Source organism: Lactuca serriola, chromosome 7 (assembly GCF_051521515.1).
Source record: "Lactuca serriola cultivar US96UC23 chromosome 7, Lser_US96UC23_V15, whole genome shotgun sequence".
In the NCBI taxonomy this organism is placed as follows: domain Eukaryota; kingdom Viridiplantae; phylum Streptophyta; class Magnoliopsida; order Asterales; family Asteraceae; genus Lactuca; species Lactuca serriola.
In genome coordinates, this window is record NC_136414.1 from 147,531,790 (window position 1) to 147,545,873 (window position 14,084).

The 14,084-nt window shown below is 34.3% G+C and overlaps 2 pseudogenes; both read right to left on the reverse strand.

The window, feature by feature from the left end:
- Nucleotides 1-3,729: 3,729 nt before the first annotated feature.
- LOC145061370 (xyloglucan endotransglucosylase protein 1-like) lies at nucleotides 3,730-5,031 on the reverse strand (annotated as a pseudogene).
- A 6,283-nt stretch (nucleotides 5,032-11,314) lies between these two features.
- Nucleotides 11,315-12,570, reverse strand: LOC145061325 (xyloglucan endotransglucosylase protein 1-like; annotated as a pseudogene).
- Nucleotides 12,571-14,084: the final 1,514 nt, after the last annotated feature.

Below are 14,084 nucleotides of genomic sequence, written 5' to 3' on the forward strand. Positions count from 1 at the left end.
CATCTAATAGTTATGCATGTCTCAAATGTATAAATACATACAAGCATTATTAGCTATTCAACGTTGGCTTCCAGTTCATTAAGGATTTAATACAAATCATCGACAAATATATATGAAATCTTCCTGATTTAGCACATTTTTACCCATTTTGGTGTTAAAACTTATATGTTGCAGTCTATTTGAGCCTAATATGCAATTATTGTATTTTTATTAAGTTTTCATTTGTGCTTGCATCTTCTGTAACAAAGTTAAAATTCTGGACCTTAATTTTTAGATAAATACACTAATAGAAAAATATCCTTTAATGACAAGAATTGCGTGTCATAGAAGGATACATATGACACGCAAATGCGTGTCAATGAAGGGCCTATCATAAAGGAAGACCGCACGCATTTATGTGTCGTAACCTTACGACGCGCATTTACGACACACAGTGCGTATCATTAAAGCTCGTGTCATAAAGAAAGACAATTTTAAAGGTTTTAAAAAAATATTTTTTTAAATGGATTTAATAATTTCCAAATTAGATGACAATTATTGTCTCAAAATATAAAATAGCATATCATTAAAAAAAAAAAAAAAGACAATCCATTTAAAAAGATATAGTATGTCAAATAATAATAATCATTCCCATGTTTAAATAAATGTAATACAAAAACTATTTCATCATATCTTATCAATTCCCCTAACAATACACCATCTCCGATTAAGACTTGTATTCAGACCAATTCACCTACCTCAAACGCAACAATTGAAACATGAGACCCAACCGATCCTTTATATAGTCCCTTTGGTCCTTTATCTTTCCATATTAGCCTAGGGACCTCTAAGATTCACATGTGTTTCTTCAATCCATTTTTTGGTCGATTTGATGACACCAAAGTATGCTACACCTATTGCAAGAGATCCAGTTACCCCAGTTGCCTCCTCTCTATAAAAAAACAATACTCAAAAACTAATAGCAAGTGATATAATACTAAATGAATAAATGTTTGATTCGACTAGAGATTCCATCAATGACAGTCACGTGTGTTTCTCCTTCATTGCTCCAAGATTCTTTTCCACTTTCATTTAATTTACCAAGAGTCCAAATGGTTGCAAATTAAATAAAGCAAGATTATTAAAAAAAAGGTTTCTTATTTCTTTAATGGGTTACATAAAAGTCACCATTTTAGCTTTCATGGATTCATCTTCTAAGTTATCACAACTTTTATTAATACAAATAACATGTATAACAACCTACATAGTTTTATCTTCTATTTCAGGATGGTAATAAAATGGAGAATCGATTTGCTAAATGCATAGTAATACCATACATTTACAAACTCCCCTACAGAAAATTTAGCAAGCAAAAGCAAACATTCCATGAAAATAAACTATCTATAATCTTTTTCGTATTAGAAAGCACAAACCAAAAGGAAAATTAAGAACGCTAACACTAAATCATCAAAAAAAAATCATCAATCTAATTACAAAGTAACAATTGGATTTTGTAACAAATGAAAACAATTTCCAATCATAATCAATATTTCAAACCTAAAAAGTTTAAAAAAATAATATACTTATAAAACGAATAAGTTATTACCAAGTTAGAGAGAGAGAGAGAGATCCGGTACATTGGAGGCTCGCTGAGGCTTAGGCGACATCAATGTTCACTCTAGTCTCCGGTAACGACCTGGACTCCGGCAAAGACAGCTGCACAATGGAGGAAAGATTTTAGGCGGCCAAGTCACAGGAGTCATGAGAGAACGAGTGTTAATGAATAAGAAAGAGAGAATAATAAATGATGTGTGTAAAGGACGAGATTTAATGAACCCTATAAACCTAAACATTTTGTAGAGCTGCAAAAAGAAGAAAGGGAGATGCACAACCGCGAAATGTCATTGGGTTTTCTTCGGATGATGTTTGTACAGAAGAAGGAGGAGACGCATCATAGACATCAAAATGACGAATGGGAGGTGATTAGAGAACAAGGCGCCGAGGTTTTTTAATATTTTCGGGTTTTCAACCCACCCCCCCCCCCCCCCGCTAGTTATTAAAGGATGGGAAACGTGTGTCATTCCTCATGAAAACTTACAAAATGACATGCTTATACGACATACTTTTTTTGATAGGTACCCTCAATGTTGTTTTGTGACATTAATTTTAGGGCACGCAAAAGTTTGTCTCCTAAATGCTTCAAATTTTGGGAGAGCTGAACCCTTGCGTTGAAATAATCCACTAAAGAGGGGGTCCATCACATAGCCATAGTATATTTCCAATGCAATAAAGTTATGTAGTGTCTTTTTTCTTTCATCAAGGGGTATTTTCATGGGTTTGCCTTCGTATCGTGTTCATACCGTTGTATTGAATGATCCCGGATGCTTGCTTTCTTTTCATATAATGCATACAGCTTTGGTTGCTGGTTGGGCCGGTTCTATGGCCCTGTATGAATTAGCAGTTTTTGATCCTTCTGACCCTGTTCTTGATCCAATGTGGAGACAGAATATGTTCGTTACACCCTTCATGACTCGTTTAGGAATAACCAATTCATCGGGTAGTTGGAGTATCACGGGGAGTTTTATGTATCATAAATCATTGTGTGCCATGGTTCGCATGCCATTAAAGTGCTGTTTTTTAGTAGTGATAGTACTTTTTAATCTTTTTAGTACAACTTACACCTAAAGTTACCGAGAAGTCTTTCGTTGTAGCAACTCAGTAATAGGAGCCCTTTCCTTTGTCTTCATAGCGACAATGTGGTTGAAAGAAAGATCAGGCTCCTCAACTCACAATATCCCAGGTGGAAAATAATCAACCAATCTTCTGCCACCTAAACTTAATCTTTGTTAACCACATCTCTCTATAGGCCTTCCTTCTTTCCAACTATCTTTCCAAGTATCTAGAAACCAATTGACGCTTTACATAGATTCAACTTCTGTATCATGATTGCCTTGGAAAACATGTCTACTAGATTCTTAGTACCAAGGATCTTCTTTGGGTTCCGAGTCCAATGGCTAATTGATTGTTTGATAAACCGTTACTTCATCTACACATACTTTGTTCTATCATGAATGATTAGATTCTTTGAAAGGTGAAATGCACTATGGTTTTAATAAAGTAGGACACAGTCTTTTTTTGCCCAAATATATGAAAATTTTCAACCAAATAAGTTCTAAGGATAATTTTTTCAATTTCCATTCATTATGCTTCTATGGTTAATAGATGAATACTCTTTCCAAAGTGTGGATATCCAACTGATGGTTATACCCGCAATGGTATACAAAAACCCTGTTATGGTTTTCCCTAAATATCTAGAACATCTCTTATCTACATCACTGAAGCCTTCTATGACTAGTTTCTTTCTTCTGAAAGGTAAGGTAACCACATAAGTGCTTTTCAAATAGCATAACGACCACTTCATCCCTTCCTAATTTTTTTCTTGTATTTGACATAAACCTGCTACCGCCTCCCACTACATTACAATTTAAGATCTAGTGCATAACGTATCATATATACATGAAGTTACAATTAACTAAGGCATACGAGACTTTAGCCATTTCTTCCACATACAATGTTTCCTATCGAAAACAATGATAGACCTCTAGGATCATTTTTTGTTGTTAATTCTACACATAATGAAGTTTGTATGTAGTGTCGAAAAAAAAAGGATTTTAGAAATTATAATGTTTTTACTAATGACTTTCGATTTTGACCAACTAAACTATATAATTAGATATGAACGAAAAAGATATTTCAATTATTGTAGTGTGCTGTTAGACAATGCGTTTTTAAAGTGTACATGGAATCTTATACTTGTGTATTTATTTGTATTTTCAATTTGAATGTTTACAATGAATCAAAGAATAAATAATCATGAAGATCAGAAATCGATCAATAAAGAATAAAAAATATGGATATCAAGTTAGTAAGCAGGCTTAAAGGAATCTAGAGGTCTTGCATTCCGCTGAAATACCATTGGGAAACCGTTTGCGGTCATTGCAGTAGTTGTAGATCATGTGCTTGGTTTGCACCCATCGGATCCTATTTCGGCCAGCTGCATCAAGTCCTTGGGTACTCCATGACTGGTCATCATTTATTGAGCTTGTAGATACTGAATTGGGACCAACTTTTTTGGCATTGGCATTGAATTTCCTGTATAACGCGGTGAAAGGCGCATTAGTCCAGTCGGTCTTCACACGCCCACCTTGGGTTGCCCAGTCATCCGCGTTCCACAGGCTGGCATAAACCCTCATGGGTTGGCTCTTGGGAAATGGGACTCCAGCAGCATCATTGTTATTGAACACCCTTACTGGTATGTTATCTATCAAGAAACTGAAGAGACAAAGAGCTTTATATAGGAACAGCAGAAAAACATGAGAAAGGAAGAGAACCAATTAATGTTTATGTTGGATGCGTGACTTACATAATTCTTAGACTGTTCCATACGATGGTATAGGTGTGGAAGGCTGCGGTAGGGTCAAACCAAAGGTGGAACTGCTGTTCTTTGTTTCCTTTCCCTTGTGAATACACATTGGTGTGAATTGTGTAAGGGTTTCCCGTGGAGTTGCCCAAGAACTCGAAGTCGATCTCATCGTGACCCGCACCTTGTGATGACAACTAATGTGATTTAATACAAAGACATGGTTATTATCAGCCTTTAAAAGATTAATACAAATGAGTGATCACAATATATATATTTAATTCAGATATGAAATTCAAGATTGGAACCGATCGATGGTACTCACGTAGAATGTGGTGACGGTGCCAGCAGAATTGCCTGGTACTAGTTTGAGTTGCATGTCGAACCTTCCAAACAGGTACTCGTGCTTCGACTGGAAACCCGATCCAGAGTATTGGTCGAGTGAAAGTGAAAGATCCTGACCTCCATTCAGAATTTTAGCACGTTCACCCCCAAAACTGATGTCCATGTCATCGTAAAAACTCCCTGCTGATGCTGCTACTATTAGAATTGATATTAAAAGAACAACTGCACAAAGATTAGAGTTCGACTTTGCCATTATTGTTTGTATGGAGAGAGAGAGAGAGAGAGAGAGAGAGAGAGAGATGTTATGTTTGTGAGAAGTAGTACTGATATCGTTTATATAGAGAGGTGTGGCTGCGTTGACAGTTTTCAATAGGAACCATCCTTGTTACTGAAGGATGTCATGATGGCTAATGGATGCACCAATATCTATTGACGCGTGCCAACTAACATTATTCTTCTGGACAAGGGCAGGAGCGGTGGGTTTTTTTTTCTATACGTCTGGCAAATCAAAAGTAGCAAATTTGTCATATTTGGACCGGTGGTTGACATCATACCTAATATAAATTTGTTTTAATTGTTAATAAGGGAAAATAAAATCCTTAAAACTAATTAAAACTAAAACTAATTATATATCTGTCGGTAAAGGGAACCATCAGCACCGGCGGACTACCAACTGATTAACGATTTAATACATATCGTCGACAAATATATATGAAATCTCGCTAAATTATCAACGTTTTGCCCATTTCGGTGTTAAAACTTATTGATGATACAACTGTATGCAAATTCCCCTAACATCTTCCTTTTCATTTAGTTTTATTACCAAATTCGTCCAATTTATCCAAAAGATTGGTTTCCCTCTCCCTCCTCGGCTTCCCCTTTAAATGAAAACATCACTTGTACGGAATGGAGATTTATATGAAATGGATCAAACTCAACTCTATGTACATTGAATAGAAAAATATGGGAAGGATAGCTACAATATGTTGTTTGAGATTATTTATTTTTGGTTCATTCAGAACATTATTATTATATCATGTACAATTATATTTCTTAACTATCACATTCTTAAAGTTGATTAAAAGTCGGCAAATATTGATTTCTTCGGAGTGGTTGGGATCTTGATTGAGTTCTTGAAATTTAATAGGGAAAGTAAATTTGTGATAGGCTTGAACAAGTACATAGATGTTATAATTTACTGTAGGTGTGAAACCGAAGATGACGTTTGAGGACGAGGACACTCCTTAAAGAGGGTAACTAAGAAATTTACCATTATTTGTTTTTTTGAGTTCTCAAATGTGTTGCAATCTAAAATGCATGTTTATAGGGAATAACAGCAGTTAAAACAATTTGTCTTAGTCATAACCTTGTAATGTTGATAATTGAATATTTATATATGTTATAGATTTTTGTTTCTTAATTTAACGGATTCATTGAAAGAAATCAAGAAAAAAATGGTATCATCAATGGGATGAACATTTATCTACCATGCGAACATAATGGATATCTACACGAGGATTGAAATTATCGTAACAAAACATTACATTAGTCTGAAAACATGATATTTAGTGTCAAACCAAAATATAGTAGTTACATATGTCTCATATATATAAATATATACCTATATATCCATTTGTGAAGGGAACCAATAATGATAGACTTCTAATTGATCAACGATTTAGTAAAGATCATAAACAAATATATATAAAATCCCGCTAATATAGCAAATTTGTACCTGTTTAGGTGTTAACACTTATATGTTGATGTCTATTTGAGCCCAATATGCAATTATTGTATTTCGTTTTAGTTTTCATATTTGCTCGCATGTTCTATAACAAAGTTAAATTCTAGACTATAGTTTTAACACAAATAGTACTTGTTTATCTTTTTAGTACAACTTACACCTAAAGTTATTATGAAGTCTTTCCTTGAAGCCACTCCGCAACAGGAGTCCATGCTTTGTCTCTATAGCGACCATGAAATGGAAAGGAACACCAGACTCCTCAAGTAACAATCTCATCGACAAACACATATGAAATCTCACTAAATTACCAACTTTTTTACCTATTTCGGTGGTAACACTTAATGATGATAAAACCGGATGCAAATTCCCCCAAAGATCTTCTTTTCATTAAGTTTCATTACTAAATTCAATCAATTAATCTAAAATTGTGATTTCCCTCTCCTTCCTCGGTTTTCCCTTTAAATGAAAGCATCACTTGCACGAATAAGAGATTTATAAGAAATGGATCAAATGCAACTCTACTTGTATTAAATAAAGAAATATAGGAAGGAAACCTACAATTTGTTTTTCAAGATTATTTATTCTTAATTCATTATACTTTATCCATTATTATATTATGTACAATTATATTTTTAGCAATCACATTCTTAATGTTAATTAAAAGTTATCATAAAAAGAAAAGGTTGGGATCTTGACTGATTTCTTGAAATTTGGAAGGGAAAGTAAATTCATCATAGGATTGATGTTGTGACTGCAATTTACTATAGGTGTGAAATTGAAGATGTCGTTTGAGGACGAGGAACCTCTTTAAAGAGGCTACATAAGAAATTACCATTTAATGGTGATAACTGAATATTTATATTTGTTATAGTTTTTTTCTTAAATTTAACGGATTTATTGAAAAAAACCAAGAAAAAAATGGTATCATGAATGGGATGAACATGTATCTACCAGTGAACATAACACATATTTACACGAGAGATTGAAACTATAGTAACAAAACATTAGATTAGTCTCAAAACAACATGATATTTAGTTTCAAACCGACATCTAATAGTTATGCATGTCTCAAATGTATAAATACATACAAGCATTATTAGCTATTCAACGTTGGCTTCCAGTTCATTAAGGATTTAATACAAATCATCGACAAATATATATGAAATCTTCCTGATTTAGCACATTTTTACCCATTTTGGTGTTAAAACTTATATGTTGCAGTCTATTTGAGCCTAATATGCAATTATTGTATTTTTATTAAGTTTTCATTTGTGCTTGCATCTTCTGTAACAAAGTTAAAATTCTGGACCTTAATTTTTAGATAAATACACTAATAGAAAAATATCCTTTAATGACAAGAATTGCGTGTCATAGAAGGATACATATGACACGCAAATGCGTGTCAATGAAGGGCCTATCATAAAGGAAGACCGCACGCATTTATGTGTCGTAACCTTACGACGCGCATTTACGCACACAGTGCGTATCATTAAAGCTCGTGTCATAAAGAAAGACAATTTTAAAGGTTTTAAAAAAATATTTTTTTAAATGGATTTAATAATTTCCAAATTAGATGACAATTATTGTCTCAAAATATAAAATAGCATATCATTAAAAAAAAAAAAAAAAGACAATCCATTTAAAAAGATATAGTATGTCAAATAATAATAATCATTCCCATGTTTAAATAAATGTAATACAAAAACTATTTCATCATATCTTATCAATTCCCCTAACAATACACCATCTCCGATTAAGACTTGTATTCAGACCAATTCACCTACCTCAAACGCAACAATTGAAACATGAGACCCAACCGATCCTTTATATAGTCCCTTTGGTCCTTTATCTTTCCATATTAGCCTAGGGACCTCTAAGATTCACATGTGTTTCTTCAATCCATTTTTTGGTCGATTTGATGACACCAAAGTATGCTACACCTATTGCAAGAGATCCAGTTACCCCAGTTGCCTCCTCTCTATAAAAAAACAATACTCAAAAACTAATAGCAAGTGATATAATACTAAATGAATAAATGTTTGATTCGACTAGAGATTCCATCAATGACAGTCACGTGTGTTTCTCCTTCATTGCTCCAAGATTCTTTTCCACTTTCATTTAATTTACCAAGAGTCCAAATGGTTGCAAATTAAATAACGCAAGATTATTAAAAAAAAAGGTTTCTTATTTCTTTAATGGGTTACATAAAAGTCACCATTTTAGCTTTCATGGATTCATCTTCTAAGTTATCACAACTTTTATTAATACAAATAACATGTATAACAACCTACATAGTTTTATCTTCTATTTCAGGATGGTAATAAAATGGAGAATCGATTTGCTAAATGCATAGTAATACCATACATTTACAAACTCCCCTACAGAAAATTTAGCAAGCAAAAGCAAACATTCCATGAAAATAAACTATCTATAATCTTTTTCGTATTAGAAAGCACAAACCAAAAGGAAAATTAAGAACGCTAACACTAAATCATCAAAAAAAAATCATCAATCTAATTACAAAGTAACAATTGGATTTTGTAACAAATGAAAACAATTTCCAATCATAATCAATATTTCAAACCTAAAAAGTTTAAAAAAATAATATACTTATAAAACGAATAAGTTATTACCAAGTTAGAGAGAGAGAGAGAGATCCGGTACATTGGAGGCTCGCTGAGGCTTAGGCGACATCAATGTTCACTCTAGTCTCCGGTAACGACCTGGACTCCGGCAAAGACAGCTGCACAATGGAGGAAAGATTTTAGGCGGCCAAGTCACAGGAGTCATGAGAGAACGAGTGTTAATGAATAAGAAAGAGAGAATAATAAATGATGTGTGTAAAGGACGAGATTTAATGAACCCTATAAACCTAAACATTTTGTAGAGCTGCAAAAAGAAGAAAGGGAGATGCACAACCGCGAAATGTCATTGGGTTTTCTTCGGATGATGTTTGTACAGAAGAAGGAGGAGACGCATCATAGACATCAAAATGACGAATGGGAGGTGATTAGAGAACAAGGCGCCGAGGTTTTTTAATATTTTCGGGTTTTCAACCCACCCCCCCCCCCCCCCCCCGCTAGTTATTAAAGGATGGGAAACGTGTGTCATTCCTCATGAAAACTTACAAAATGACATGCTTATACGACATACTTTTTTTGATAGGTACCCTCAATGTTGTTTTGTGACATTAATTTTAGGGCACGCAAAAGTTTGTCTCCTAAATGCTTCAAATTTTGGGAGAGCTGAACCCTTGCGTTGAAATAATCCACTAAAGAGGGGGTCCATCACATAGCCATAGTATATTTCCAATGCAATAAAGTTATGTAGTGTCTTTTTTCTTTCATCAAGGGGTATTTTCATGGGTTTGCCTTCGTATCGTGTTCATACCGTTGTATTGAATGATCCCGGATGCTTGCTTTCTTTTCATATAATGCATACAGCTTTGGTTGCTGGTTGGGCCGGTTCTATGGCCCTGTATGAATTAGCAGTTTTTGATCCTTCTGACCCTGTTCTTGATCCAATGTGGAGACAGAATATGTTCGTTACACCCTTCATGACTCGTTTAGGAATAACCAATTCATCGGGTAGTTGGAGTATCACGGGGAGTTTTATGTATCATAAATCATTGTGTGCCATGGTTCGCATGCCATTAAAGTGCTGTTTTTTAGTAGTGATAGTACTTTTTAATCTTTTTAGTACAACTTACACCTAAAGTTACCGAGAAGTCTTTCGTTGTAGCAACTCAGTAATAGGAGCCCTTTCCTTTGTCTTCATAGCGACAATGTGGTTGAAAGAAAGATCAGGCTCCTCAACTCACAATATCCCAGGTGGAAAATAATCAACCAATCTTCTGCCACCTAAACTTAATCTTTGTTAACCACATCTCTCTATAGGCCTTCCTTCTTTCCAACTATCTTTCCAAGTATCTAGAAACCAATTGACGCTTTACATAGATTCAACTTCTGTATCATGATTGCCTTGGAAAACATGTCTACTAGATTCTTAGTACCAAGGATCTTCTTTGGGTTCCGAGTCCAATGGCTAATTGATTGTTTGATAAACCGTTACTTCATCTACACATACTTTGTTCTATCATGAATGATTAGATTCTTTGAAAGGTGAAATGCACTATGGTTTTAATAAAGTAGGACACAGTCTTTTTTTGCCCAAATATATGAAAATTTTCAACCAAATAAGTTCTAAGGATAATTTTTTCAATTTCCATTCATTATGCTTCTATGGTTAATAGATGAATACTCTTTCCAAAGTGTGGATATCCAACTGATGGTTATACCCGCAATGGTATACAAAAACCCTGTTATGGTTTTCCCTAAATATCTAGAACATCTCTTATCTACATCACTGAAGCCTTCTATGACTAGTTTCTTTCTTCTGAAAGGTAAGGTAACCACATAAGTGCTTTTCAAATAGCATAACGACCACTTCATCCCTTCCTAATTTTTTTCTTGTATTTGACATAAACCTGCTACCGCCTCCCACTACATTACAATTTAAGATCTAGTGCATAACGTATCATATATACATGAAGTTACAATTAACTAAGGCATACGAGACTTTAGCCATTTCTTCCACATACAATGTTTCCTATCGAAAACAATGATAGACCTCTAGGATCATTTTTTGTTGTTAATTCTACACATAATGAAGTTTGTATGTAGTGTCGAAAAAAAAAGGATTTTAGAAATTATAATGTTTTTACTAATGACTTTCGATTTTGACCAACTAAACTATATAATTAGATATGAACGAAAAAGATATTTCAATTATTGTAGTGTGCTGTTAGACAATGCGTTTTTAAAGTGTACATGGAATCTTATACTTGTGTATTTATTTGTATTTTCAATTTGAATGTTTACAATGAATCAAAGAATAAATAATCATGAAGATCAGAAATCGATCAATAAAGAATAAAAAATATGGATATCAAGTTAGTAAGCAGGCTTAAAGGAATCTAGAGGTCTTGCATTCCGCTGAAATACCATTGGGAAACCGTTTGCGGTCGTTGCAGTAGTTGTAGATCATGTGCTTGGTTTGCACCCATCGGATCCTATTTCGGCCAGCTGCATCAAGTCCTTGGGTACTCCATGACTGGTCATCATTTATTGAGCTTGTAGATACTGAATTGGGACCAACTTTTTTGGCATTGGCATTGAATTTCCTGTATAACGCGGTGAAAGGCGCATTAGTCCAGTCGGTCTTCACACGCCCACCTTGGGTTGCCCAGTCATCCGCGTTCCACAGGCTGGCATAAACCCTCATGGGTTGGCTCTTGGGAAATGGGACTCCAGCAGCATCATTGTTATTGAACACCCTTACTGGTATGTTATCTATCAAGAAACTGAAGAGACAAAGAGCTTTATATAGGAACAGCAGAAAAACATGAGAAAGGAAGAGAACCAATTAATGTTTATGTTGGATGCGTGACTTACATAATTCTTAGACTGTTCCATACGATGGTATAGGTGTGGAAGGCTGCGGTAGGGTCAAACCAAAGGTGGAACTGCTGTTCTTTGTTTCCTTTCCCTTGTGAATACACATTGGTGTGAATTGTGTAAGGGTTTCCCGTGGAGTTGCCCAAGAACTCGAAGTCGATCTCATCGTGACCCGCACCTTGTGATGACAACTAATGTGATTTAATACAAAGACATGGTTATTATCAGCCTTTAAAAGATTAATACAAATGAGTGATCACAATATATATATTTAATTCAGATATGAAATTCAAGATTGGAACCGATCGATGGTACTCACGTAGAATGTGGTGACGGTGCCAGCAGAATTGCCTGGTACTAGTTTGAGTTGCATGTCGAACCTTCCAAACAGGTACTCGTGCTTCGACTGGAAACCCGATCCAGAGTATTGGTCGAGTGAAAGTGAAAGATCCTGACCTCCATTCAGAATTTTAGCACGTTCACCCCCAAAACTGATGTCCATGTCATCGTAAAAACTCCCTGCTGATGCTGCTACTATTAGAATTGATATTAAAAGAACAACTGCACAAAGATTAGAGTTCGACTTTGCCATTATTGTTTGTATGGAGAGAGAGAGAGAGAGAGAGAGAGAGAGAGAGAGATGTTATGTTTGTGAGAAGTAGTACTGATATCGTTTATATAGAGAGGTGTGGCTGCGTTGACAGTTTTCAATAGGAACCATCCTTGTTACTGAAGGATGTCATGATGGCTAATGGATGCACCAATATCTATTGACGCGTGCCAACTAACATTATTCTTCTGGACAAGGGCAGGAGCGGTGGGTTTTTTTTTCTATACGTCTGGCAAATCAAAAGTAGCAAATTTGTCATATTTGGACCGGTGGTTGACATCATACCTAATATAAATTTGTTTTAATTGTTAATAAGGGAAAATAAAATCCTTAAAACTAATTAAAACTAAAACTAATTATATATCTGTCGGTAAAGGGAACCATCAGCACCGGCGGACTACCAACTGATTAACGATTTAATACATATCGTCGACAAATATATATGAAATCTCGCTAAATTATCAACGTTTTGCCCATTTCGGTGTTAAAACTTATTGATGATACAACTGTATGCAAATTCCCCTAACATCTTCCTTTTCATTTAGTTTTATTACCAAATTCGTCCAATTTATCCAAAAGATTGGTTTCCCTCTCCCTCCTCGGCTTCCCCTTTAAATGAAAACATCACTTGTACGGAATGGAGATTTATATGAAATGGATCAAACTCAACTCTATGTACATTGAATAGAAAAATATGGGAAGGATAGCTACAATATGTTGTTTGAGATTATTTATTTTTGGTTCATTCAGAACATTATTATTATATCATGTACAATTATATTTCTTAACTATCACATTCTTAAAGTTGATTAAAAGTCGGCAAATATTGATTTCTTCGGAGTGGTTGGGATCTTGATTGAGTTCTTGAAATTTAATAGGGAAAGTAAATTTGTGATAGGCTTGAACAAGTACATAGATGTTATAATTTACTGTAGGTGTGAAACCGAAGATGACGTTTGAGGACGAGGACACTCCTTAAAGAGGGTAACTAAGAAATTTACCATTATTTGTTTTTTTGAGTTCTCAAATGTGTTGCAATCTAAAATGCATGTTTATAGGGAATAACAGCAGTTAAAACAATTTGTCTTAGTCATAACCTTGTAATGTTGATAATTGAATATTTATATATGTTATAGATTTTTGTTTCTTAATTTAACGGATTCATTGAAAGAAATCAAGAAAAAAATGGTATCATCAATGGGATGAACATTTATCTACCATGCGAACATAATGGATATCTACACGAGGATTGAAATTATCGTAACAAAACATTACATTAGTCTGAAAACAACATGATATTTAGTGTCAAACCAAAATATAGTAGTTACATATGTCTCATATATATAAATATATACCTATATATCCATTTGTGAAGGGAACCAATAATGATAGACTTCTAATTGATCAACGATTTAGTAAAGATCATAAACAAATATATATAAAATCCCGCTAATATAGCAAATTTGTACCTGTTTAGGTGTTAACACTTATATGTTGATGTCTATTTGAGCCCAATATGCAATTATTGTA